This window comes from Oryx dammah, unplaced genomic scaffold, assembly GCF_014754425.2.
Source record: "Oryx dammah isolate SB20612 unplaced genomic scaffold, SCBI_Odam_1.1 HiC_scaffold_27, whole genome shotgun sequence".
NCBI lineage: Eukaryota > Metazoa > Chordata > Mammalia > Artiodactyla > Bovidae > Oryx > Oryx dammah.
The window spans coordinates 28,049,323-28,076,845 of NW_024070211.1; positions in this window are offsets into that span (position 1 = coordinate 28,049,323).

Here is a 27,523-nt window from a genome sequence, read left to right on the forward strand (position 1 = left end):
GCTACACAATCTTGGCCAAAATACTACCCAGATGTTGTTGTATCTTTCTCAGGGTATCACATCTAGAAGTGTGTGATGTTAATCTGCTCTCATGGCTGATGTAAATTTTGATCAATTTCGGTGCTAAATTTCACCACTGTGTAATAACTGATTTATCTCTCTTAGAACTAATGATTAATTGTGGGAGATACTTTAAGACCATACAAATATTCTGCTCCTCATCTAAATTTCCCCCTAAATTTAGCATGTATTGATAATTCTTGCTTGATCTAATCTTTTCCATAATATTTACAAAATGGTAACTTTTCAACTGTAGTACCTTCTCTCAATTTATCAGCTGGCATTCATCATTTCATTGTAAGCAACAGCTCTCCCTTCTCCCCATATATTCATTATTAGTGTATATATATGTTATCATGGGAACTCATGAATTCCTATTTTTAATGGTTTATGATAGATTATTTTATTTAATTATTTTGGTATTCGAGCTGTCGCAGATTTAACCAGCAGGAATCCTTTCAAGCTAGCTCCTGTGTCCTTGTGACATGCTTCCATCATTTTTCTAGCGTATTTCCTTAACTTCTAGCATAACAAAATGCTCTAGGCTCATCTCGTACCTACCCGGCCCCAGCCCTGGAATCAGCTCTTTCTCCCAGGAGCCCTGGTTTCTTTCAGTAGGGAATGGTTTTAGAGACCAAGACTGGGCCCCAGGTGTGTTCAGTCTAACTGAGGTGTTATTGTTTCTTGGCCCCATCATCAGACAAATATGCATGTATATACATTATACCTATAAATATACATATATGCATACATATATATAAAAAATACTATCTATGTTTTAGAAATATGGTACACATTGATACTCCAATTTCAATTCAACTCAGCAGAGTTCTTTTTGCCTTCTTCCATTCCATTTTATGTCCCTTCTTTCCTAGCAAGAACCCTGATTCCCAAAAATAACAATTTATTTACAGTTGACCCTTGAACAAAACAGGGCAGTTAGGGGTGTCAACCTCCCCCCCATACACAGTTGAAAATTCTCATATAACTTTGTAGTCAACCCTCTGTATCTGTAGTTTGACAACCACAGATTCAACCAACCTCAGATCAGATAATGCTGTCCTGTCCTTAGTCACTCAGTCGTGTCCAGCTCTGCAACCACATGGGCTGTAGCCTGCCAGGCTCCTCTGTCCCTGGGGATTTTCCAGGCAAGAATACTGGAATGGGTTGCCATGCCCTCTTTCAGGGGATCTTCCCAACCCAGGGATCGAACCCAAGTTTCCTGCATTGCAGACAGATTCTTCACTGTCTGAGCCACAGGGAAGCTCTGGTACAGGTTAAATAGTATTGTAGTATTTATTTTTTAAATCTGTATATAAGTGTATCAATGCAGTTCAAACCTATGTTGTTTGAGTCACCTGTACTCCTTTGTTCAATCCTATAATACATACAAATTTTTTTTCAGAATTGCTTTTTCCTAACCATACAAAAACAAGCCTACTAAAAAGAGTTCAGGATTTGTGTGAAATTTCCCCCTACCCATGCTCCCACCTAAGCCTGAGGTGTTCCTAAGTAACCTGACTTAGTCATTTCTTTCTTTCTCTCTCTCTTCAGTTATGTTTTCCATTTGAAGTTTTATTGGGTGATTGGCAGTTTGCTTTCAGTTTTAGAGATTTTTCCCATTTTCATTCTTAATAATTTTATTTTTGAATCTGTAGGACATTAACACACTCCTGAAAGTCAAAACTAGGCAAAAAGATATATACTCAGAGAAGTATTACTCCCACAATATCTCTATCCTTTATAGGTAACCAACTTTAATGTTCCTTGATGTATCCTTCCTGTGTCTCTTTTATGAAAATAAGCAAATACACATGCTTTCTGATTTCCTTCTTTCTTAAAAATAAGGTAGCATACTATATATGTTCTTCTGCACTTAACAATATCTCCTAGACATCACTCAATGTCAATTCATAGTGCTCATCCTCGTTCTTGTTTATAGCCACACAGCACTCCACTGTGTGTAATTATCATGATTTTTCAATCAATTTCCTATGTTTGGACATTCAGGTGCTTTCCAATGTTTTATGATTACAAATAATACTAAAAATAACAATAATAATAATAAATAAGTAACACTGCCTTGTTAATTTAATATTTGTGATAATATTGAATATAGTAATATTAGGGAAAACCACTAGACCATTCACGTATGACCTAAATCAAATCCCTTATATTATATAGTGGAAGTGAGAAATAGATTTAACGGACTAGATCTGATAGATAGAGTGCCTGATGAACTATGGACGGAGGTTCATGACATTGTACAGGAGATATGGATCAAGATCATCCCCATGGAAAAGAAATACAAAAAATCAAAATGGCTGTCTAGGGAGGCCTTACAAATAGCTGTGAAAAGAAGAGAAGTGAAAAGCAAAAGAGAAAAGGAAAGATATAAGCATCTGAATGCTGAGCTCCAAAGAATAGCAAGGAGAGATAAGAAAGCCCTCCTCAGCGATCAATGCAAAGAAATAGAGGAAAACAACAGAATGGGAAAGACTAGAGATTTCTTCAAGAAAATTAGAGATACCAAGGGAACATTTCATGCAAAGATGGGCTCGATAAAGGACAGAAATGGTATGGACCTAACAGAAGCAGAAGATATTAAGAAGAGATGGCAAGAATACACAGAAGAACTGTACAAAAAAGATTTTCATGACCCAGATAATCATGATGGTGTGATCACTCACCTAGAGCCAGACATCCTGGAATGTGAAGTCAAGTGGGCCTTAGAAAGCATCACTATGAACAAAGCTAGTGGAGGTGATGGAATTCCAGTTGAGCTATATATCTCTCAAATCCTGAGAGATGATGCTATGAAAGTGCTGCACTCAATATGCCAGCAAATTTGGAAAACTCAGCAGTGGCCACAGGACTGGAAAGGGTCAGTTTTCATTCCAATCCCAAATAAATACAATGCCAAAGAATGCTCAAACTACCGCACAATTGCACTCATCCCACACACTAGTAAAGTAATGCTCAAAATTCTCCAAGCCAGGCTTCAGCAATACGTGAACCGTGAACTTCCTGATGTTCAAGCTGGTTTTAGAAAAGGCAGAGGAACCAGAGATCAAATTGCCAACATCCGCTGGATCATGGAAAAGGCAAGAAAGTTCCAGAAAAACATCTATTTCTGCTTTATTGACTATGCCAAAGCCTTTGACTGTGTGGATCACAATAAACTGTGGACAATTCTTCAAGAGATGGGAATACCAGACCACCTGACCTGCCTCTTGAGAAACCTATATGCAGGTCAGGAAGCAACAGTTAGAACAGAACATGGAACAACAGACTGGTTCCAAATAGGAAAAGGAGTACGTCAAGGCTGTATATTGTCATCCTGCTTATTTAACTTCTATGCAGAGTACATCATGAGAAACGCTGGGCTGGAAAAAGCACAAGCTGGAATCAAGATTGCCAGGAGAAATATCAAATACCTCAGATATTCAGATGACACCATCCTTATGGCAGAAAGTGAAGAGGAGCTAAAAAGCCTCTTGATGAAAGTGAAAGAGGAGAGTGAAAAAGTTGGCTTAAAGCTCAACTGCCAGGAGCCAGCGTGAGGAACTCCACCCATGGCAAAGGTCATGAAGAAGGAGGCTTCGGCATATGCAAAGGTGGGATCGAGCCTCAGGAAACCCCCTGTTCTCGAGCATCTACCCCCAAAACCAGAGTCTGTTTTATGTTCTCACCTACACCTCTGACTTTACGGGGGGCTCTCCCCCATCACCATTTTTCTCGGAGAAGGAGTTAACTTGCAGCTCCAGTTAATAAAAATTCCTGGGCGTGACAGGAGTGTTTCAACTTACAAACTCCTCTGAAGGTTCTCTAGCCTGCCTGAGCGGGTTCGTCCGGCCACATGTGACTGTTAACAGCCTCCCACCCGTGAGAGGCACAAGATGTTTTAAAACTTTTTAAATACAGACTCTTTTGAGAAGTTAGAAAATTATTAGTGGGTTGATTAGAAATTATATTGGTGAAGAGTTTTCATTTGTTGAGCCAATATTTGTTGCTAAATCTCCATATTCCCTGCCCTTATAATGAATATAACTAACATATAGGAGAAATAAGTATTAACCTTTAAGAGTAATCATGTTAAACCTTAAGCTAAGTAAATTCCTTTCTTGATTGCAACCCACTACACCCTCACCCTATAGGAATGCAACTTTATCTGAAGGGTGGCGCTTGATTTAAGAAAAAATCACCCCTGGAAAAAATAAGTTTTCTGGTTGACTGACCATTATCAGAAAGGGCCATAAAATGTAAGCAGGCCTCATGGCCAGAAGATGATGTAAAACCCCTAAGACCTTTGTATAATTTTATATGAAGCACCTGATTGTGACAAGGGTCAGGTCTACTGACCCCCGCGTGACTCTGTATTCATCCCTATGTATAACAAAAAGTATATAAGCAAACCTGAAAAATAAAGAAATGGGATCAGTTTCTAGAAAGACTGATTCCCCTGTGTCGTTCTTTCCCCTTCTGGCTGAATTCCCATCTGGTACATGGGTACTCACCAAACCTGCTAATTTTGCCTGGGCTTCTAAGATCGGACCGGGGAGGCCTCAGTGCCTCCTCTCCTTCGGGAGAACAGAAAGACGCCTGTGGCCTACATAGGTGGTGATTGGTATTCCATGTAAACCAAGTTATTCAGCCTCCTTTTCTCCACTAATTTTCCTACTACACCATCCGTTTCTAATCTCTCTATATATCTGTAATTAAATAAGTTTTTTCCTAGGACGCCTACTCTGTCTCCCCTTCGAATTACCCTGGATCCACAGGGACTGGACCCTGGCAATCAACATTCAGAAAACAAAGATCATGGCATCCAGTCCCATCACTTCATGGGAAATAGATGGGGAAACAGTGGAAACAGTGTCAGACTTTATTTTTTTGGGCTCCAAAATCACTGCAGATGGTGACTGCAGCCATGAAATTAAAAGACATTTACTTCTTGGAAGGAAAGTTATGACCAACCTAGATAGCATATTGAAAAGCAGAAACATTACTTTGCCAACAAAGGTCCATCTAGTCAAGGCTATGGTTTTTTCAGTGGTAATGTATGGATGTGAGATTTGGACTGTGAAGAAAGCTAAGCACTGAAGAATTTACCCTTTTGAACTATGGTGTTGGAGAAGACTCTTGAGAGTCCATTGGACTGCAAGGAGATCCAACCAGTCCATTCTGAAGGAGATCAGCCCTGGGATTTCTTTGGAAGGACTGATGCTGAAGCTGAAACTCCAGTACTTTGGCCACCTCATGTGAAGAGTTGACTCATTGGAAAAGACCCTCATGCTGGGAGGGATTGGGGGCAGGAGGAGAAGGGGAGAACAGAGGATGAGATGGCTGGATGGCATCACTGACTTGATGGACATGAATTTGAGTGAATTCCGGGAGTTAGTGGTGGATAGGGAGGCCTGGCGTGCTGCAATTCATGGCGTCACAAAGAGTTGGACACTACTGAGTGACTAAACTTAACTGAATATTAAATATAGTAAACTTGTGTGCTTTTATTTTCAGATTGTTTGAAGTATACCAGGATAAATTCCTAGAAGTCAGATTGCTGGGTCAGAGGATAAATGCACATATAGTTTTGTTAGATACTACCAAATTTTCTTCCATAGGAATTGTACCATTTTTCATTCCCATCAACAGCATATGAAAATACCAGCTTCTCTGCAGCCTTGCTAACAAGTGTATTATCAACCTTCAAATTTTTGCAAATCTGATGAGCCAAGGTTGTATTTTAAAGAAAGGAACACATTTACTCGCATTAAAGATTTACAATGGAAAAATAAAGCAACGTATGGAGAGGCAGGCCACTGGAGAGAATGGGGGCGGCAGGAATGACCTAATGTGTTTTGCATTATAGATACATAAACTAGGGATTAAGAAGAACACTGAGATGAAAGAAGAAAAAGGGTGACTAAAAAAAACCACATTACTTTGTAATCTCTGAAATTTAAAAGATCGTTAAATAAACACAGTACACAAACAAGAGTCAGTTTCACTGAGTGATGAATGAGTTCTGGGGTTGCATGTTCAGATAGGGATAATGCCAAGATGTATTTTCCTCCTATTAAAATGCCAAGATGCATTTGCTCCTTCTTGTTAAATGCCACCTCTATACCCTGTATTTATTTATTTAATGGCATTTGTCTCACCATATTACAATTATTTATTTTCAAGTTGTCTTCTCTCCCAGACAGTGAGCTTGTTGAGGACAGAACTACGACTTATTCCTGTCTGCGTCTTTAGAACAGAATAATTAGAGATGCGTTTGGTCTCTTGCAATTAAATCTGGACTGAAGGAAAGGAAGGAAGTGTGGAATGGAAGATGGACATATACAATAACAACCTAGAACAGATGCACTATGCATCAAAACATGAAGTTTCATTCCAGCGTGAGACATGTGTTCAAGGAAAGACCTTTGCCCACAGTTGACCTGCTGCAGCTTTTCCACAAGACGTTTTCTAAATATATTTTTAAATACAAATTCCCATCAGAATAAAAGGAAGGTGTCACATCCACGGGATGATGGCTAATGCCCAGTAAATAGGGGGAAAAAATAAAAACTTACTGAATTTTGTCAAGATTAATCTTACGGTGCCTAAGTAAATCTCCAAGCTTTGATTACAGGAGTCAGGGCAGAACAGCACCTTGGTGAGAAATGGAAGACAGTAAATTCAACGGAGCATGAAATTTAAGCACCGAATCATTTACTAGCAGGCATTAATGACTAATAAGGCATCGTTACTACTAATGTAATAAATAACTAATCTTGAGAGTTTGACAACACTTTCACAGGTCAGTGTTTTGAATCCTCACAGTCTCAGGGAATAAGTATTTTGTAATAATCTTTTTACAGAAGAGGAAACCTGGTCTTTACTTACTTTTTCCCAAGATCACTGGGCCCTGATTTTCTGAACTCTGTGACTGCACACTGCCAGCCAAAGGAGATGAGTTAAAACCTAACAAATGATTAGAATTGACTGGAGAAATCAGAACCCAATTCTAATTAAGGAATTTGCTAATTACCCTTCTCTCTGCAGACTTTACTCTACTCTTGGTCTTTAGCCCTAGCACAGACTTGACCTCAATCATGCTTTCTGAAAAACAGCAATGGGCAGAGAGTGTTGTTTCCAAGTTACATTTGGCCACAAAATGAATCTCCCTGTCCTTTCCAAAGCTACATCCCCAAGCCCTTGGAGCACAAAGCTGCCCACTGTCCCAAGAAATCATGCTAAGAACTTCCTGTTTTGAATCTGTCCAGATCCCACCTTCCTGACACCCCATCCAGGCTTCCCCAAACATGAGTTCCCCAAGCTCTGGGCCCTACCATTTCTTTCTTGGCTTTTCCTTCATTTCTTGCCCCATTTGGACCTGGTAACATGGGCTCTGGGCAGTCTGCTTCCGGACCAACTGGGAAATCTTCTGAGATACAGTCCCCAGAACCACCCTCAGGCCCTTCAAGGTATTGCCAGTGCTCAGCGCCCCCCTCAGGCCAAGGTTCAAAATTCTCAATGATCAAAACAAAGGAAAGGTTGTCAGAACTTCAGTGCTCTTTCAAGTCCACGTGCAAACATCAGCTACCATCTACCACTGAGCGCTACCAAAGGGAAATATACTCAAGGGAATGGGGGAATGTTGTGAAGAAAAGATGGGGTGTGAGCGTAGGAATCTAGGTATCCCTGTGTCTCCTCTCTCTAGTCTTTGCCACCACAGCGTATTGCTTAAGGCATAGGTTCTGGAATCAGCTGCCTGGGTTCGAATTCTGGTTCTGCTACTCACTGAATCACTTTGGGCAAGCAACTTACCCTCCTCGGGTCCCCCTTTCTTCATCAGTTAAATAGTGATGATAATACTAGAATCTATCATTTTATGAGAAATATCTGTGACATATGAATTTGAATTATGTGATTTTGAAAGAATGTGATGGGAAACATTCTAAAAAATAATAATAATATTATAATACTAAGACGTATCTCATAGGATTGTTTTGAGGAATCAGTGTAAAATCCACATGAAAGGACTTTAGAATCATGCCTGACACATATTAACTGTGGTTCCCACCACTTCACTCTACCCAGGCTCCAAATCTCTCTTAATATTTTCATGCCATTTCTAAACAGCTGTCAAACCCAATCACTATGTCACTGAGTGTCTCATACATTCTCCCCTTCCTCTCCACTCTCTTTGCTACTACTTGGATGCAGACTCTGAGACAGAGTCTACCAGTTAACTGCCTTCCCCTGCACGCCTTCTCCCTTTTCTCCTTAATGAAAGAGCCCTCCATTTTAGCCTGACACATGGCCATCCCAGTAAGATCACTTAAATCCCTAGAAGATAACATTGGGAAGGTGGTGGTAACAGATATCATGCATGTGAAACAGGTCACCAGCTTAAGAACACCTTCATCACTGGGGGTAGGGCTCACCAAAGTCCCCACCCCATTTTAAACCTACTGTCAACATTTTCCATGAAGGCCCTTTTCCCAGAAACTAGGAAATAAATAGTAATAAAAACCCAAGGTACACGAGGATGATCCAGAGAGATGATATGGGGTGGGAGGTGGGAGGGGGGTTCAGGATTGGTAACTCATGTACACCCGTGGCAGATTCATGTCAATGTATGGCAAAACCAATACAGTACTGAAAAGCAAAATAAAGTAAAAATAAAAAAATTTTTTAAATAAAGATATCATTGGATAAATTTTAAAAAAAATCCAAGGTAGATTTCTTCTGGAGCAAATGAACATTGTGTATCTCAAAGAATCTTCAAACTACTGCAGAGAAAACCTTTTCAGAGGTTCTCTGCCCCCCAGAGAAGGGAGTCCTGTGCAGCATTTCCTCATATCTTTCATTGCATTGTACTGCTTTCTACCTTAAGACACTGTAGAGTAACGTCTTGCTTATTTGTATCCCTCCCCTTTCCCAGCTATATTTGACTTCTCTCCTAGTAGACTGTAAACTCTTCAATGAAGGATTTAAACTGGTTCATTTTTGCAGCCCCACAAAGTACATCTAAGCCAATAAGTTGCTACTGATTCCAATATTAGATTGTTATTTAGATAATTAATACTATTAGATACTTAAATCAATGAAGATCAGACTTGGTAGAAAGAATCTATGGAAAAGGTATGGCTCCAAACCACCATACAAAGACTGCATAGGATTTAGACTTGCTAAGGAAAGACAAATGGTGTGAGCAGGTGGGGTGTTGGTCCTAGAACCTTGGAACAAAGTTCTAAAATAAATCCCCCTCTGCCTCACTTGCAAGCACATGTTATTCCCATAGACCTCATTCAGGGGAGTCTTCAGCTTTTAGCATTCTTGCCAGAAGTTCAGAAATTTCTGGAATAAGGTGAATTACTGGAATTCCCACATAGCACAGTGGTAAAGAATCTGCTCGCCAATGCAAGAGACGCAAAAGACAGAGGTTCAATCCATGGGTCAGGAGGATCCCCTGGAGTAAGAAATAGCAACCGACTCCAGTATTCTTGGCTGGGAAATTCCATGGACAGAGGAGCCTGCTGGACTACAGTCCATGGAGTTGCATGGAGTCGGACACAACTGAGCTACTGAGCACACAAGGTAAATTAGGACTCTTCCATTCTAGGTACCTTGGGAACAATTGGTCTTCTGGAAAACCAGCTTCAAGAGAAATCTCAGACCCAAGCCCTAGCAGGTTAAACTGTTTTCCTAACCACACAATCTCCATCCAGTTTTGAAATTTAAAAATAGAAGTAATAATAAAGGCTAGGAGCAGGGATATTGAAGAAATGGAGGGGAAAATTGAAGCAAAACTTGCTGAATATGTGGTGTTTCATATCCGCCAATCCACAAAATTCATCTTAAATAGGAAGAGAGTAGAATCATGTCAGATTCGTTTATAATGGAGCCTTTTAAGTTAACTTGTTTGGACTTGCAACCAAAGCAAGAAATTCTACCTCTGGAAGAAAAGCATCTGTTTTATAAGATGGACATTCAATCCCAAAATAATTAACAGTGGTTAAGGAAGGATTCAAACCAATTAGGTTTTCTGTTCAAGTTGATTCCATCCCATTTTTCAATGCCCCTGTGAAGTCTTTATGCAATCCAGGGCAAGACCCTCACAACCGCAGGAGGTCACAGATGAGAGGGCAGACCTGACCCAGGCTTCATGCAGAGCAGATGTCCCTGCTTCATGCCAGTTAGGAGCCAGGAACTGTGCTCTCTGCCTCTGCTCTCTGATTATCTGTTTATGTGAAGTTACATGTAACTGGAACCTCTTTGAAAGCTGAGCCGTGTGGAAGCCATTTAAAAATTATTTGACTTCTAATTATAAGCCAGATAGAGCTGTTTTCATGCAAGAGGAGGAACACTTTAGAGACTGTCAAGGTTCAGAACGTTCCATGGGCGACAGGTGGTCTGAATATTTGAAGAACTTTCTGTGTCCAAGATAACCTTGACTGAAGGAGTGAGCAGTGAAATTTTAAAGGAAATATGAACTTTTCATACAAAGTTGGAGCACATGAAACACTTAGCCACATCTCATTTTAGAAACTACATTGGCCAGATGGAATCATTGGGTTTCCCTGCAAGGCCACACAGTGGCAAGGATGGACTCTTGGCTTTGGTGTTGGGCAGAGTTTGGCTAAGTAAACTTGGGAAAGTTACTAAACTCTCAGAGCCTCAGTTTATTTATCCACAAAAGGTAGGAAGTAATTCCTATTTACAGGGTTGTTATTCTAAAAATTAAATGAAATAATGTATGTGATTGCTCTACTACTTGACAGCTATTATCCTACTTATTACTATTTTAAATCATAATTATATGTCTGGAATAGTAGGACAGGACAGGTCTACAACAAACGATTGACTGAACTTAGACAAGAAGAGTTTACAACTGCCTGGGAAAACTGAACAAGAGAAATTCAATCTCCAATGTCACTGCTGTAACATAAGTCCCAAAGCATTTTATCTTTTCCCATCTTCTTCCTAATTCTCAGCTCTTTCTAGGCAGAGTAGCAGAAATTCAGTATAGGGTACAAGATTCAGAATCAAGGACTCCAGGGGAACCAAGAAAACAACTTTTATCCTCTTGAAGTTGAGCAGTACACTTCAGGCCTCTCCTGAGTCTCAAAAGGTTATCTCAGGGATTAATGGTTAGAAAAATGTGAGCACATAGGAACAAAGAAAAGCTGCTGGGCCAGGAAACTGGTAACAATTTAAACAATAGATCAGCCATAGCAGAGACAGAGAACTTTCAGTTCCTCCCTGAAGGACATAGCCAACATGTCTGATGTACATTCTAAGTAGTTTACAGAAACCAGGCTCCCATCAGATGGAAACTGATGACCACAGGTACGTAGACCCCAGACCAGCTGGGACCAGAAGGCTGATGATGTTGACTTCCATCACCACCATTAATGTCCATGAGCCTATTAGGCATCCTGCAACCCACACCCCTAATGTTGCATTTAAAAACCCTTTCCTGAAGGCTATAGGGGAGTTTGTCTTTTGAGTACTAACTGCCTATCCTCCTTGCCTGGCACCCTGCAGTAAATACTGTGCTTTCCTTCACCACAAGCTGGTTTCAATAGATTGGCTTTATTGTGTGTTGGGTGAAGGGATCCAAGGCGGGAAACACTCTTACATGAAAGCACATCCCTATGTGAAAAACCTAGCAAGCTAACCCATCAGAGAGTCAGCCAGGATATATTTAGACCAGATGAGCATGTGTATTACACTGGACCCCAGGGAGACACCATCACAGGTAAGGGATGTTATTGAGCCTAGGGAACCAGGTATGGTCAACCCTGGTTTTGAATTCTGTCCACTGGAAGTTTATTGAACTGTAAATAAAACAATTATTTCAACAGTACCCAGTTGTCTCATCTGATGGATGAAGCCTGGAGATAGCTCCTTGTAAATCCATTGCACTTCATCAGTTACCCATAAATTTTAGATGTGTCAGCTGGCACTTACAGTCAAGGCTGGACAAGACATCTTGACTTACAGCTTGGTGATGCAGCCAACCTGAAAAAACAGAGAGATAAGTAAGAGGCAATAGTCAAACTATTTTGACAGCAGGTATGACATGGGTATGAACCAGCTAGCACCAGCTTTATACAAAAGACCTGAAAGCCGGCTCTAATTCTGTATGATTGAAAAGAGCTGAGCTCCACATCCCCCAAACTGGGCTTAAATGCTGAATTCAACAGGCTTGTAATTACATGCAATACCATGATCGAGCATGACTATATACCATTTTACTACACAAAGGAGAACTATTGGGTTCTATTCACAAGAGAAAGTGCTACAAAGATTCCTTTCTCAGTAGGATAAAAAGAGACACATCACAGCATATATTTTCCAGCAGTTTCTTATGAAACCAAGCATAAAGGATAATGCATCTGATTTAGGTATTTTTTTAATATGCCCTGGGGGAGTTGGAGCAAACCAGGAGAAGCAGGAACAATAAGGGGACCCATCCCAATATCAGCAGATGAGTAGACAGATAATCCCAATGTGAGAAGTAAACTTGCTTTGATTTCCTTGCCTGCCCTTTCTCTCCTATACCCCCCCACACATCCCCTGTGCCCCATTCTCCACCAGGCAAGACCACACAAAATCCATCTCAAACAAATGACACTTTCTTAGGTCAAAGGCCCCTAGGAAAGTCCACTAGATCTTTGTTTCAAAGGACTAATTTCCATCATTGTCAGAAAACCCTGCCTCACAATGAAGACTTATGTAACGGAGATGGCTAGCCTTTCAGACTCACACATATTTCCCCTGAGGACGCTTTCATCCTCTCTCCAAAGTATAGGCCCTTGGGCTACACTCCCTCACTGGATTAGTGGGTATCACTGCCTGCAGGGACACCTGAGAGAACCTTGGGAGGACAGCCCAAGCAGGCAGGAGGGAGAAGCCAAGAACATGGTGCCAGGTGGCAGAATGCCCATCTTCACAGCACTCCTCTGCCTCCATCCTCACCTACTTCTCCTACCAAAAGCCAGCCCTAGAATTCAGGAAAGAGGTGAGCTCAGCTTTCACCACCTCATGAACCCAGAGCCCCAGGCACCTTCTCTCCAAGCCTCCTCCCAGAACAGTCTTCATTTTTCCTCCCAAACACCGGTCCCAAATGTGTAGTCACAGCCCCATTTTCTGAAAAACAGAATTATCCCTTTTCTCAGTATATCTACAGGAGTTCCAGATCTCTTCATGGGGATGGCGTAGGAGGTATTTTCAGTGATTCAAAGATGCATTCTTTGTAAGACAAACAAGGTATCTTTTTCACCCTCTCTTGCTAGAACAGGGGGAAAACACAGATTTAATCTTTAGTAGAGCATACTACTGGGTATATGGTGTACTTTTTTTTTTAATTCTCTGTATAGTTGTGCTAGAGAAGACTCTTGAGAGTCCCTTGGATAGCAAGGAGAGCAAACCAGTCAATCCTAAAGGAAATTGACCCTGAATATTCATTGGAAGGACTGATGCTGAAGCTGAAGCTCCAATACTTGGCCCCCTATGCTAAGAGCCAACTCATTGGAAAAGACCCTGATGCTGGGAAAGATTGAGGGCATGAGGAGAAGGGGACAACAAGGGATGAGATGGTTGGATGGCATCACTGACTCACTGGACATGGGTTTGAGCAAACTCCGGGAGATGATGAATGACAGGGAAGTCTGGCGTGCTGCAGTCCATGGGGTGACAAAGCGTTGGACACGACTGAGTAACTGCACAACAACAACAATAGTAGATGTAGGGTAAAACGTGAAACTTCTCCATGAAAACCTTGAAAATTATTGTAGAAAGCCCCCCTATTATTCTTTTTTTCTCAGCTTAGAACCTACTTCCTTTTCTTCACATGCCAAATAATTCAGGTAAGAGCCCACTAGAGCATATACAATTAAGTAAATGTTCTACATAAAGCAATTTGTTTTTCATTTTAAAATGCCAATTTGAAAACAGTAAATTTTTAGTTCAGTAGCTTTATATTCATGCCAACTATGGACATGTTAGTATCATTTAAAATTGGTAACAGTTTACTAATTAATTTATTGCATTATAGAGATTACAATGTTGTTCACTGCTGTGCATAATAATCATTGGTCTTTCATGCAGAGTATTTGAACATAAAAACACAGTGGGTATTTAAAGGATGTGTGTTTACACCAAATAAATTCAATCCAACCCAAAAAAAAGGGAGATCTTTTCAGTGTATAAAATATCAAATTTGGAGCAAAATCCTAAAGCTTAGATATCACCTTTGTTTTCCCAAGTCACTCCATCTCTCTTTTCTCCCTATTAAAAATTTCTTTGACAGGCTGTGGACTTTAACATCAAGAGTCCAAATGAAAAATATGATATCCAAGAGGTGATTATAAACAGGTAGCTAGATCTGCCCCCAGTGTCCTGAATTTGGGTGCAGGCACTAAAGTCTCTTTTTCTAATTTGTGGCTGTACTTCACACCTGACCTTGGCTCTTACTTTTCTCCTTGGAAGCTGAATTCCATGCACAGTTGAGCCCATATTGCTAAATGCAAGTACAGAGCCAGACACTGCTTAGAGAAACCAAGCTGTGGGTTTAAGCTGTATTAGGCTCATCAGTGAAGTAGCTCAGACCTACTGAAACAGAATTGCTAGAAGCAAAACTCCAGCAATCTGCATTTAAATGTGACTTAGGCTGAAGGGTAAGCACCATGAGGGACAGAACAGGAGTCCATGATGTCATGGTTGAAAGGTCTCCTGCAAAGGTTGATACAGGAGGTCATTGGGCAATTGTATTCTGATTAGATCGCTTTGTCTGAACATGGTGTGAGGCTACACGGTTGTGAGTGGCAATGCAGGGTCTATTTTAAAGGACAGACCCTTCACGAAGCCAGTGATCCTAGAACAGGACATCCAAATTCAGTAGGTAGACTTGAGATAAGAGGCAGCTACATCCTTCCTCTTGGTGAACCTGGCCCTCCTATACTGGACTCTTTCTCAGTAATGCAGAGATTCTGAGGGTGCTCCTGGTTATGGGAGGGGGATGTTACCTTTGACTAGGGCCACCAATTGGGGCATGCAAAGGAAAGGACCCGAGACGGCTGCTCCAGCTGCAGCCAGAGCTGGCTGCACATAGTAAGTGACTCTCTGCGTTTGTCCCTTTGTTGTCCCCAATGAACTGCAGTTATGTCTGAATCACATACCAGTCTGGTCTCAGTTGTGCTTTAGGGGAAAATCTGTGTCTTTTCCTGGTATTTAGGGAACAGAGCCCAGGAACTAGTGCTCTAGACAGCAGTAAACAGCCCACCAAGAGGGCCACAAATTTCCAGACAAGAGTTAAAAGTGGGAACCCAGGAGTTCCACCATCCGTAGAGAGCACCCTCTTCTGATAAACCTGAGGTGTGAATGTATTAAGACAAAAGGGGAAAGACCTAGAAAAAAAAACCAGGCAGGATGTAGAACCATGAAATATTAATAGAAGATATGGGTATGGTCAAGTAAAACACACCATTCTCAAGAAGGGATCCTCTGAGACCACTGAGAATAAGTGAGGCCTTGCCTTTCACAGAGAACTCCTGGAAAGAAAGCAGGAAGAAACAATGAGGAAAAGTTCCACAGCAGAACAACGGGAGTATGACTACAGTGAACACGAAGATCAAAGCAGCGCATGAAGCACTGACTTCCTGCCAGCAAGGAATCACGCATGAAACTTGACATGGATCAGGCCTAAGAGCTTCACTCAAATATCACTGCTCCCACAACAGGAGCCAGAGGGCTGAGTTACCTCCCCAGACACCAAGAGTCTAAATAACCACAGCTAAACAAAGTTGATCTTAATGAAAACTCTTATTCCAAATTGTTTAGCTGGTGCCAGGGGAAGGGTCAGGAGAAATTAGTTATTAATATTAGGGTACTGACCTGTCCTGGGGCTTCCCTGGTGGTGCTAGGGGTAAAGAACCCACTCGCCAATACGGGAGATGCAGCAGACACGGGCTCAGTCCCTGGGTTGGGAAGATGCCCTGGAGGAAGACATGGCAACCCACTCTAGAATTCCTGCCTGGAGAATCCCATGGACAGAGGTTCCTGGCAGGTCCACAGGGTCACCAAGAGTCAGACACGACTGAAGAGACTTAGCACCCAAGCACACCAGTCCTAGGTGGAGCTCTCCAGAAAAGATGTCCTAGCATAGCAGCCAGAGTGGAAGGGCCAAGGAAGGACACAGCCCTCATGAAGTAGCTGGAAGTTACAGAGGGAGAAGGTGTTTCATTCCATGTTTTGTTCATCCCACCAAGTAGCTGCAGCATCTTCCTAACTAGTCTCTCTGCTTGCTTCACCTCTCAGCACTTCCTTCCCCCAGCAATTCCTCTGCCTGCTAGGGTCGATGTTCACAAAACCGACCATACTGCTCATCATGCTGAAACCCTCCAGCAGCTCCCCGCTGCCCTCAGGGTGGCTTATGAGCTCCTCAGTACAGCATCTGAGGCTGAGGCCTTCTGCCGTCTCACTCTGATACCACGGCCCTCTCTCCACTCCCTGTCTCTCAATGGCAGAGTCAACATGGCGCCTCAGATGGCAGGAAGGTGTGGGGAAACTAAGCCCTGCGCAGCAGATGGCCTCAGGGGCAACTAGGCCTAGCTGTGAAGCACAGGGTACACGGGAGAGTGTCCCCAAGACAGGATGCCTCCACTGCTTCACAGAAGGCTCAACTCTGACCATCGGCCCTGTGGCAGTCACGGGAGGGCCTCTCGCAGACCTCCACATCCCGGAGGCATGATTAACCAAGGGCCCCAGGGTCCACACTCAGAAAGCTAGAGCCACCTTCGTGCTGAGGCCACCGTTCCCTCGAGCTGCTCCTGGCCCGTGGCTGAGCACAGCAGATCCATAACCAGGCTGGTGGCTGTCTTGGCTCTAAGATTCTCCAGGAAGCTGGCTAAACCTTCCTCTTCCTTAGCGGCAGTCTAGGATGTTGCCACCAACCTTCCCTCCTCCTCTACTCATCTCAGACTTCCATCACAGCTGGACAGATCTCCCCTATTTTCTCTTGTGTAGGCATTGTCCCTAATAAAATCCTTGCAGGTTTAATGCTGTCTCCAGGTGTGCTTCCCCCAAGACTCAGGTGAACATAGCTCTCAGGAAAAGAGACAACAGTTGTTTATTTGGAATCTGGACCCCTCAGCCCCTTATTCTTTCACCCCTCAAATATCCACGCACACTTGGTGCTGTTAGGTATGGGGGCAGGAGGCACCAGGGCAGCACTCCCAGGAGGAAACAGGTGGGAGAAAGAAGGTAAGTCAGGTCAGAATCTGCCCATCTAACCAGAACCCTGGGCACTGCCAAGAACGCAGCCCAGTTCTACTCCAGACTCTAATGAGAGAGGAGACAAAACCATTCCTGATACTAACCCCTTTGTAGACTATTCTTCACCTTTAGTAGAATAAACGTGCTTGAAGAATACCTAGCCAGTCTGATGGGCAGGACCCAAGTACAGATAAGACAGGAAGGGAGGCTAGAGGGTTAGAAACCATATAGGAAATAGATCCCAGCAAGAACCCAAATGCAAAACTAAGCTAAACGTACTTATAACACACCTTCATCATGAAAACCCACAAAGTCACCATCAATCAGGTGATCCTGTTGGGGGAAAAAAAAAAACAAAACACTTTAACCAAGTTAAAAGTTTTAATAAAAATGAATCTGGTGAGATGAGAAAATGTTGTTAACCATCAGTGTCACCTAATCATGGCTAACAAGGATTCTCATGCTTTTACTTGACTGAGGATTAAGACAGTGATGGCAAGTTTATTAAATGATGTCATTGTAATTACACACCCAGCTAACCCTGCAAAGCTTTGCTTCATGATCCATGCTGGGTATCATTTAACTAAGAGCATAGAGCTGATGGGCCTCAACAATCAGACTAATCTGCCTGTTTGTCATGTTCTGTGGGATGTGACAAAAAGGAATTTCAACATGATCTGAAGACAGGTTGGATCAGATGAGTGATAGCAGATGAGTCGCTATAGCCCACCAAGAAAATCAAGGGGCCTAAAACTTGTTAAATCTCCACATCTGTCACTAGGTGCCTCAATACCCTCAAAGAGATTTTACAAAGACAGAGCAGAAAGAGAACTAACAGAGAAAAATGTGGGGCTTAGGCCAACCTCATCAACCAGACTCTCTTTTCATTATGATGTGGTTTAACCAGATGTTGGAAGTCAAAGTCTTTTCGAAAGGTCTTCTTCTAGTTATGGGATGATAGCTAACTGAGCCAGGTCCAGGCAAACTGTGAATAAGGCAGCCTGCTCTCTGCAGCATCCTCCCTTCTCTTGTCTGTCCTGAAATGCCTTCTGCCATCTCTGTTCTAAGGTTCCAATTCCAGGACCTCCTAAGGGGAGTGGAAAAAAGGATAGTTGTTAAATGCTCCATTTAGTCATCTTCTCTCTCCCCTTATTACCACAAAACTACCACAGTGGGGGTTCACTGATAAATTTCCTGTTTCCAGCAGAGGGTTGTTGACTAAAAAAATATTCACAACCTAAAAGTTGAGAGTTAGGTTTTATTTAGTTGAAATTTTTAGGACTTCAAGCCCGGAAGACAGCACCTCAAGTAACCCTGACAGAACTGCTCCAGGGAGGAGCCAGGTAAAATAGAAGTTTTGCAACAAAGGACAGGTAATCTGATCATCACAAGATTATCATTAGTTAAAGAAAACCAGACATCCCAAGTTAAGGAATTTAGCACTTTTCTATGTGTGGGAAGATGCAAGAGTCTAGGCTCCCTGAAATCATTCCTTTCACATACCTCTCAGCTATGGGGCCAGTATCCTATGTTTTTCACATCCTGAGCTCCCCTGGGGCTCACCATAGGAAGTGACTGCAGTCTGGTGGCTGCCAGATGGCAGGTATTCTTCTTCCTGAGTGCCCTTAGGGCTCACCAGCTCAGATTAGGGGGCTGTAATTACTGATGACTATGACATCCTTGTTTACTGATATGACAGGAAATATTCCATTTCTTAGGGTGAAGATGGTAAGAAGTGCTGGTGAAATAGAATAGGGCCCTGTGGGGCTCTTGGGCAGGAATCTTTCTGTGTCCCCTCTTTCTTATTTGTAAGGAATATGTTTCAGCCTCCATGACCATTCCAAGCAGTTGCTAGTCAAGGAAGGGAAGGGATGCAGAGACAAGGAAGGAGCAGTCAAAAAACAATAGTGCAGCTTTCGGGCAGGGTCCAGGTTCCACCTCAAAGGATACACATAGCAATATCTTTGAACTCTTCTGCAGAACTAAGTTCAGTTCAGTTCAGTTGCACAGTTGTGTCTGACTCTTTGTGACCCCGTGAATCGCAGCACGCCAGGCCTCCCTGTCCATCACCAATTCCCGGAGTTCACTCAGACTCACGTCCATCGAGTCAATGATGCCATCCAGCCATCTCACACTGTCGTCCCCTTCTCCTCCTGCCCCCAATCCCTCCCAGCATCAAAGTCTTTTCCAATGAGTCAACTCTTCACATGAGGTGGCCAAAGTACTGGAATTTCAGCTTTAGCATCAGTCCTTCCAAGGAAATCCCAGGGCTGATCTCCTTCAGAATGGATTGGTTGGATCTTCTTGCAGTCCAAGGGACTCTCAAGAGTCTTCTCCAACACCACAGTTCAAAAGCGTCAATTCTTCGGCGCTCAGCCTTCTTCACAGTCCAACTCTCACATCCATACATGACCACAGGAAAAACCATAGCCTTGACTAGACTGACCTTAGTCGGCAAAGTAATGTCTCTGCTTTTCAATATGCTATCTAGGTTGGTCATAACTTTTCTTCCAAGGAGTAAGCGTTTTTTGACTTCGTGGCTGCAGTCACCATCTGCAGTGATTTTGGAGCCCAAAAAAATAAAGTCTGACACTGTTTCCACTGTTTCCCCGTCTATTTCCCATGAAGTGATGGGACTGGATGCCATGATCTTCGTTTTCTGAATGTTGAGCTTTAAGCCAACTTTTTTACGCTCCTCTTTCACTTTCATCAAGAGGCTTTTGAGTTCCTCTTCACTTTCTGCCATAAGGGTGGTGTCATCTGCATATCTGAGATTACTGATATTTCTCCCGGCAATCTTGATTCCAGCTTGTGTTTCTTCCAGTCCAGCGTTTCTCATGATGTATTCTGCATATAAGTTAAATAAGCAGGGTGACAATATACAGCCCTGACGTGCTCTAAAACTCCCAACAAATGGAAGATGCTAACTACTTGATGAAACAGTTTTCATTCGAGAAAAAAAGGTCACAGCTTGATAAGCTGAAGAACATCAGGAGACCATCTGAGGCCAAGTTAAAGGAATGTAGGCCCTGCACACACACCCTGATCCCTATCAGCAACCCCACGCCTGCACCATTGCTATAAAGCTCCTTACCAAATTCTCCCCAGGATTGGGACACAAAGTTTTGAGGGTATTAGCCTGTTGTGTCCCCCTTTACAAGGCCAAGCAATAAAGCTACTCTTTTCTACTCCACCCAAAACTCTGTCTCCAAGAGTTAATTTGGCACCAGTGCATAGGACCCAAGTTTTTGCCATCAGTAGCAGTCCCAGTGATCAGATTGGCTAGTTATCTGTAGTTGTGGTTTCAGTCTGTCTGCCTTCCAATGCCCTCTCTCAGTGCCTACTGTCTTACTTGGGTTTCTCTTACCTTGGACGTGGGGTATCTCTTCACGGCTGCTCCAGCAAAGCGCAGTCACTGCTCCTTACCTTGGACATGGGGTAGCTCCTCTCGGCCTCCGCTGAAGATGATGATTGCAGCCATGAAATTAAAAGACTCTTACTCCTTGGAAGGAAAGTTATGACCAGCCTAGACAGCATATTAAAAAGCAAAGACATTACTTTGCCAACAAAGGTCCGTCTAGTCAAGGCTATGGTTTTTCCAGTGGTTATGTATGGATGTAAGAGTTGGACTATAAAGAAAGCTGAGCACAGACTAACTGATGCTTTTGAACTGCGATGTTGGAGAAGACTCTTGAGAGTCCCTTGGATTGCAAGGAGATCCAACCAGTCCATCCTAAAGGAGATCAGTCCTGAATATTCATTGGAAGGACTGATGCTGAAGGTGAAACTCCAATATTTTGTCCACCTGATTCAAAGAGCTGACTCATTTGAAAAGACCCTGATGCTGGGAAAGATTGAGGGCAGGAGGAGAAGGGGACGACAGAGGATGAGATGGTTGGATGGCATCACCAACTCAATTGAGATGAGTTTGAGTAAACTCTGGGAGTTGTTGATGGAAAGGGAGGCCCGGCATGCTGTGGTTCATGGAGTCACAAAGAGTCGGACCCGACAGAGTGACTGAACTGAACTGAGCTGAGCAGTCCCGGGAGACAGTGCAAAAGTGAGAGGAGAATGGTGAAGACAAAAGGAGGGCCACAGTTAACATAGTCATAAGCAAAAATAATATGTTAGAGGAACTCAACCTGTAATATATGTCTAGAATATGCAAGGGGAGAAGCAGACACTTGGGTCACATGTTTACACTAGTTTGTAAGTGTTTGTTTTTTAATTCAGTGCCTTGGCATACATAATCAAAATGAGGACTGGTTTGTGATAAAGTAAGTTTGACTGAAGGATGGTACTTTTCTTACATTTCCTTACAAAAACATCTGGCCTTCCCAGATATCCCCAATATAGTTTCTAAATGATGTTTGCTAAAAATCGAAAGCATAAAAATTAAAAGACAATAAGTGTGAAAGCAAAGTCTTGAAAGGATCTTAATCCTAAAGGTGGAAAGGTTTACTATGGGGAAAAAAATGTAAAGGGTTGAAAGTAAACACAGACGCAAACAAGGGACTAATGCTCATCGAGGTTAAGTCTTGTCAAAGGTCACACAGTGGAGAAGAGCTTCCAGGATCCAGGTCACGTGAAGCACTGGATTATTTCCACTCTAATCTGGCCTGAGGGTGTGTCCTTGTCCATTCTCTGAAAAAAAAAAAAAAAAAAAAAAAGACTTATCTTTAAGTTCTCAGTATTTGAGACTGGCACTTACTTCTGTAGGATAGTAAAGCCTTGTTTAATGCTTTTTTGAACTGAACTATTTTTCTCCAGGAGTCTGTTCAGATCCTCTTTCCTGACCCTCCCCACTCTGTACTTTGATTCAAGCCTCTGGATTTATTTAGTCGTGGTTGGAGTAAAGAGACAGGGGAGGAGATGGTGTAAAAGCGTCTCTAATAAGCATAAGCTGGCTGGCTGCTAAATCCTTTTCAAGAATTGAAGCTTTTGCTGTCCCACTGCCTTTCAGTCAAATTACAGAGAATGACGATTTGGATGATTAGGTCTGTGATGAAACTGGTTATAGAAGCTATTTCAGAACCCGCAGTGGTTCCCACTTAAATCAGAACACGAAGACCTGCCAAAGATACTCTATCTAAAACTATTTCAACTCGTTCCGGTCTTCTGCACATGTCAATATTCTCCCCTTCACAAAGGTAATCAATAACTTAAGAGAAAAAAGCAAATCTTGGTGAAAAAAATATATTTGTTTCTCTTTGCTGTGTAAAGTACTACTTCAGTTCTGCCACCTTCAGCTGTATTTGTTACCACTGATTAGCTGGGTTTTGTTTCAGTGTAAGCTGTCCTCTGAACTATTCTTGTTCTCTGTGTTTACTTTTGAAATTGAATCTTTTCATTCCCAAGCTTGCCAAGGATGCTATTGTAGACAGTCCAAGCTCACATAGCATAAAGTTAAGATCTGATAGCAATCTGATTTAGTTTGATCATCAGAGAGCATCAAATCAGTTCTGTTAGTCCCAAATGCCCATTATTCAGATCTGAGAGATCCTGAGTAGCTCTGAAAATCAATCATGTTAACTGGCTACTAGCCAAACTTCCAGCACCCTAAGTGCTACAGAGATCTCGTCTAATTGTTGTTAACAGGCATGAACTATTACAAATGAGTCACTACCCAATTTTGAATAAATTCATAACTAACTCCATGCAGAATTTTCCAGAGCAAACCTTACATGCTATGATGTTGATGACAACAAAGAAGATGAGTTGGATGGTGTTTTCCTCCATCAAGATGAACACTAAAACAGGTACCATATTTAGTCAAGAACTCTGTCTACAATCACTGAGGCAGCTCCTTGCTCCTCTCTCTTCCCCCTAGCATTCCCAGTATGCTTCTCCACCCAATACCCCAAGAGAGAAATAGATTGAAAGTCAACTACACCATACTTACTTTTGGCAAGTGGGATTACTCTTTCCACTAGAACTATTAATATCCCCTTAAGGGGTTTTGTTTCCTGCCCTGAATTCACTGCAGATATGGTATAATAGTGTAGGAAATAGCAAGTAAACACCTTTAATACTATGTCTGAGAGGCAATAACATCATGGAGAGAAATGAGCTAGCTAGCCTCTAAAGCTGTAATAAATATTCCCCTTCTCCAGCTGCATGTGAATCGCTAGAAACAGAGAAATTCATGGATATGTTGAATATTTGTTTCATCAAAACTACATGTAATACTGTAATGGGAAGCATTGTAAGTAAATATATTAAGTACTAGAATTTCTTTAAAAAGAAACAGAGAAAACGAGAAGTATGAAATGAGCTGATAAATGTGAATAGGCTTTTTTGAAGAGATATATTTGATAAACTGATAAAACATACAAATACTTGTTTTTGTTGTTATTTGATTCATGCACACACAAAAACCCTAAAGTGCTGCTTTGTGATGAACAAGATATTCGCTTACAAAAGACCCAAGAACTGCCAACTCCTTCTTGGTAGGAAACTTTTTTGGAACTTTCTTTGTAGAAAAGGATTCAGATGGTAGGGAAGTCATTTTTGGTCCTTTAGACTTCCTCTGCAGGCTGAATTTGATGATTTGCAGGGCTCCTTGTGACTGAGCGACTTCACTTTCGCTTTTCACTTTCATGCATTGGAGAAGGAAATGGCAACCCACTCCAGTATTCTTTTTCTTTTTTTTTTCCCCCAGTATTCTTGCCTGGAGAAACATGACTGAAGCGACTTAGCAGCAGCAGCAGCTGTGACTGAGTGAGCCAAGGATAAAAAGAAAGATGGTGTTTTCAAGCATACAGACTGAAGAGGAAAATCCCCCAATTTCTCATAAGTAACCAGTAAGAGAGTGGTGGGAATTTGCTGATGAAGTGATGGTAAATGCTTAACAACATCTCTCTAGGGGGAAAAAATGTGTGCATATATGGCTATACTATGTTTATAGATTTAATATAAATTTCACTGATATAAAGGATATATAGTACTGATTAATAAATAATAAATTATACACACACAACACCCTTTGTTGTAAATCCCATGTAGCCAATGGACTCACACTGTTTTCTTGACTTTTGTCAAAGCCCTGTATCCATAGTCAAGCTATGGCTGCAAATGGCAAACCAGTATAGTTATATAACAAGAATGTTGGTTGATAGCCTCCTTCCCATTAACAAGAAAAAAGAAAGTAAAATGATTCATATGGATGTCAAAACTTCACTTGCTCATCAACGACATAGTGACCTCCTTGCTGAATCAGATATTAGTATCAAACACTATGAGAATTTCCTCCATTTTCTGGACTACTCTCAATGCCACAGGTACAGATATGACCCACTTTTAAGTTTAATATGCGTTATTTGCTCTTCTCCATTATTTTCTTAAGTCTAGGCAATCAACAAAACAAAAATAAATCAAGCCCTAATTTGTCATATTTTCAGATTTCTAGGGTGTAAATAAGCCCACCAAGCTACCAATATGATGTCATGAATGCTGCTGGGAAGAAATGAAGAGCAGTACATGATGATATAATTCCACCACACTGATAAAATAGATATAAATAACCTCAGCAGCATAGATAACAGTAAAATGTAAAATAAAGAGTAAGTGATGAGGTCTGATTTATTTCTTTGATATAATTTATTTAATTGTAAGTATATATAATTTAATTTTTAATAATGGGTACAAAATTCCTGACAATTTGATAATAAGTTATAGGACAAGCAAGCTGGTATGAACCAGTACCAGTACAACTCTGAAGTATACACAAAATATACCCATGGAGGCTGGACTTTTTGAGAGGCTGAGCATTTGAGACATTCATGCATATAGGTTTTATGTGTATAGGGAAGTTGCTTACTGTGAAATAATAGAAAAATATGTATATAAGCATTGGTATCTGTCCCCAGTGTCTGGCATGGAGCTTCTAAACCCTCGGAATTTCCTGGGTGATAGCAATGTCTTTTATTCTAATAAGGCAACTCCTGAATCCCTCCCTGCTCTGCAGGGGGCATTGGTCATCAGAAAGACCAAATCTTTCTGGTCACCAGAAAGACCAAATGATTAGAAGATTGGAACTTTTAGCCCCACCCCACCCGTACTCTCCAAGAGGGGAAAAGAGACTGAAAATTGAGTTAATGACTGGTCATTCCTAGGTGATAAAGCCTCTATAAAAATCCCAAAAGTACTGAGTGTAGAGAGCTTCCGGGTAGGTGAACACATTCACGTATCAGGAGGATGGTGCATCTCAGCTCCACAAGGACAGAAGCTCCTGCACTCTGAACCCTTCAAGAACTCACTCTATGAATCTCTTCATCTGATTGTTCATCTGTATCCTTTATTAAATAGTAAACTTATAAATCTGTGTTTCCCTAACTTCTGAGAGCTCTTCTCTAGCTAATAATCAAATCCAAGAAGGAGCATAACGGGAAGCTCCAACTTATAACCAGTGAGACAGAAGTTGTGGGTAACCTGGAGACCTACTATTTGCAATTGGCATCTGAAGCAAGGTTCTTGTGGGACGGAGACCTTAACTTGTGGAGTCCACGATAACTGCAGATGGTGTCAGGATTGAATTGAATGGTAAGATGCCTAACTTGTACCACAGAAATATCTGAAATGTGGAAAACCCACACGTCTGGGGTCAAAAGTGTTGTCAGTACAGAAGTATTATAACAGTAAAGGAGAAACACAGGAAGAATGTGGTTTTTCCTTTATGCTTACTTTTGGCCCACTTACTTGAAATGGTGGTTAAGATGTGGAGAAACCCCTCTGAGCTCTTGACCAAACTTCTGGACATCTCTGAAGGCTCCTCCTAAGTGTCTGTGTAAATCGTCATGTATGATCTTTCCAGTCCAACATTTATATCTAAACCACTATTTTGTTTTATCCTGAATCCCACCCATTTAAGGGGTGGGGATCTTGAGCCTGGCTTTTTCTTCTTCAACACACAGTCTGATTAGCTTGTGTCCACCAAGAAGCAATGGTCAGCTGATCAACCTCAAGAAGATGGCAGGCAGGAAAAGGCAAGAGAATACCTGAATGATTCTGTGACATCATTTGGGAGATACTTAATCCAGGAAGAGAAGGCAAGAAAATAAAAGTTCCTGAACCATGTTTTAGCACTTAGGTGAGACTCGCTACAGTACTCTGCCTGCCTGGGCACCATTCAGTCACTCAGGATGGTGCCCAGACCCTTATTTTAGAGCTTAACAGATCTACCACCACTTCACCACCATGGCCTAAGCCTAAGAAAACACAAACATCAAAATTACTCTAATTCAGAAGGAGTCCTATTTGTGGACTTGGGAGATTGCACGGCTCTTCTACAAAGCTCAAGTCACCCTTAGGTAAGGAATGCATGAGAGTGGAAGGCCAGGCTTGTACACAGTTTAGGAAATTCTCCTGGTGATATTTTCTATAGCTTCAAAAAATTATCAGTGTTTAAATATCAGGAAGGAAGTGGTAATCATCATGAAAAGCCTGCTAAAATTTACGCTCTCAAGGCAAAGAAATCAGAGCTACAATCTCTCCTTTCCTACTTGTTAGCTGTGTGCCCTCCAGTGAGTTACTTGATGTCTCTGAGCCTCCATTTCCTCATTAGTAACATGAGGATAATAGTTTTGCCCATCTTTTGGGGATATCTGAAGGTTAAATGTTTTCTGTTTCTAAAGCAATTAGCATATGGCAGTCAACATATTAGCTTTTAAAAAATAATAAGTATAACAAAAGGAAGCATCTATAGTTAGGAGAAAGAGCATAAAATACAATTTTACTTTTATTGTTTGCAGCATATTAAAAAAAGATCACAATATTTGTAGGTCTCTTCATCAAGAGGTAGAATCTATTTCTCCACCTCTCAGATACAGGCTTGGCATGTAACTGGCTTTGGTCAAGGGACTATTAGCACATGTGACACAAGCAAAAGCTTGACAGTACTTGCACAAGTGCGTGACAGTTACTCCCCTCCTTGCTGACGGGGACTTTTCTGCCATCATGCGAACTGCCTACTGGATAATAAGACAGGTGGCCTTCATCACAAGGTCATCACCAACGGCTAGAAACAGGAGTGAAGTCACTCCAAACCATCCAGTCCCAGCTAAAAACAGAACCACCTATCTGACCCACAGAATAATGAGCAAAATATAAAAGGATCTTTGTTTTAAGCCACTAAAGTTGAGGTTGTTCATTAGGCAGCAAAAGCAAACAGATACTGTTCTGATTACAA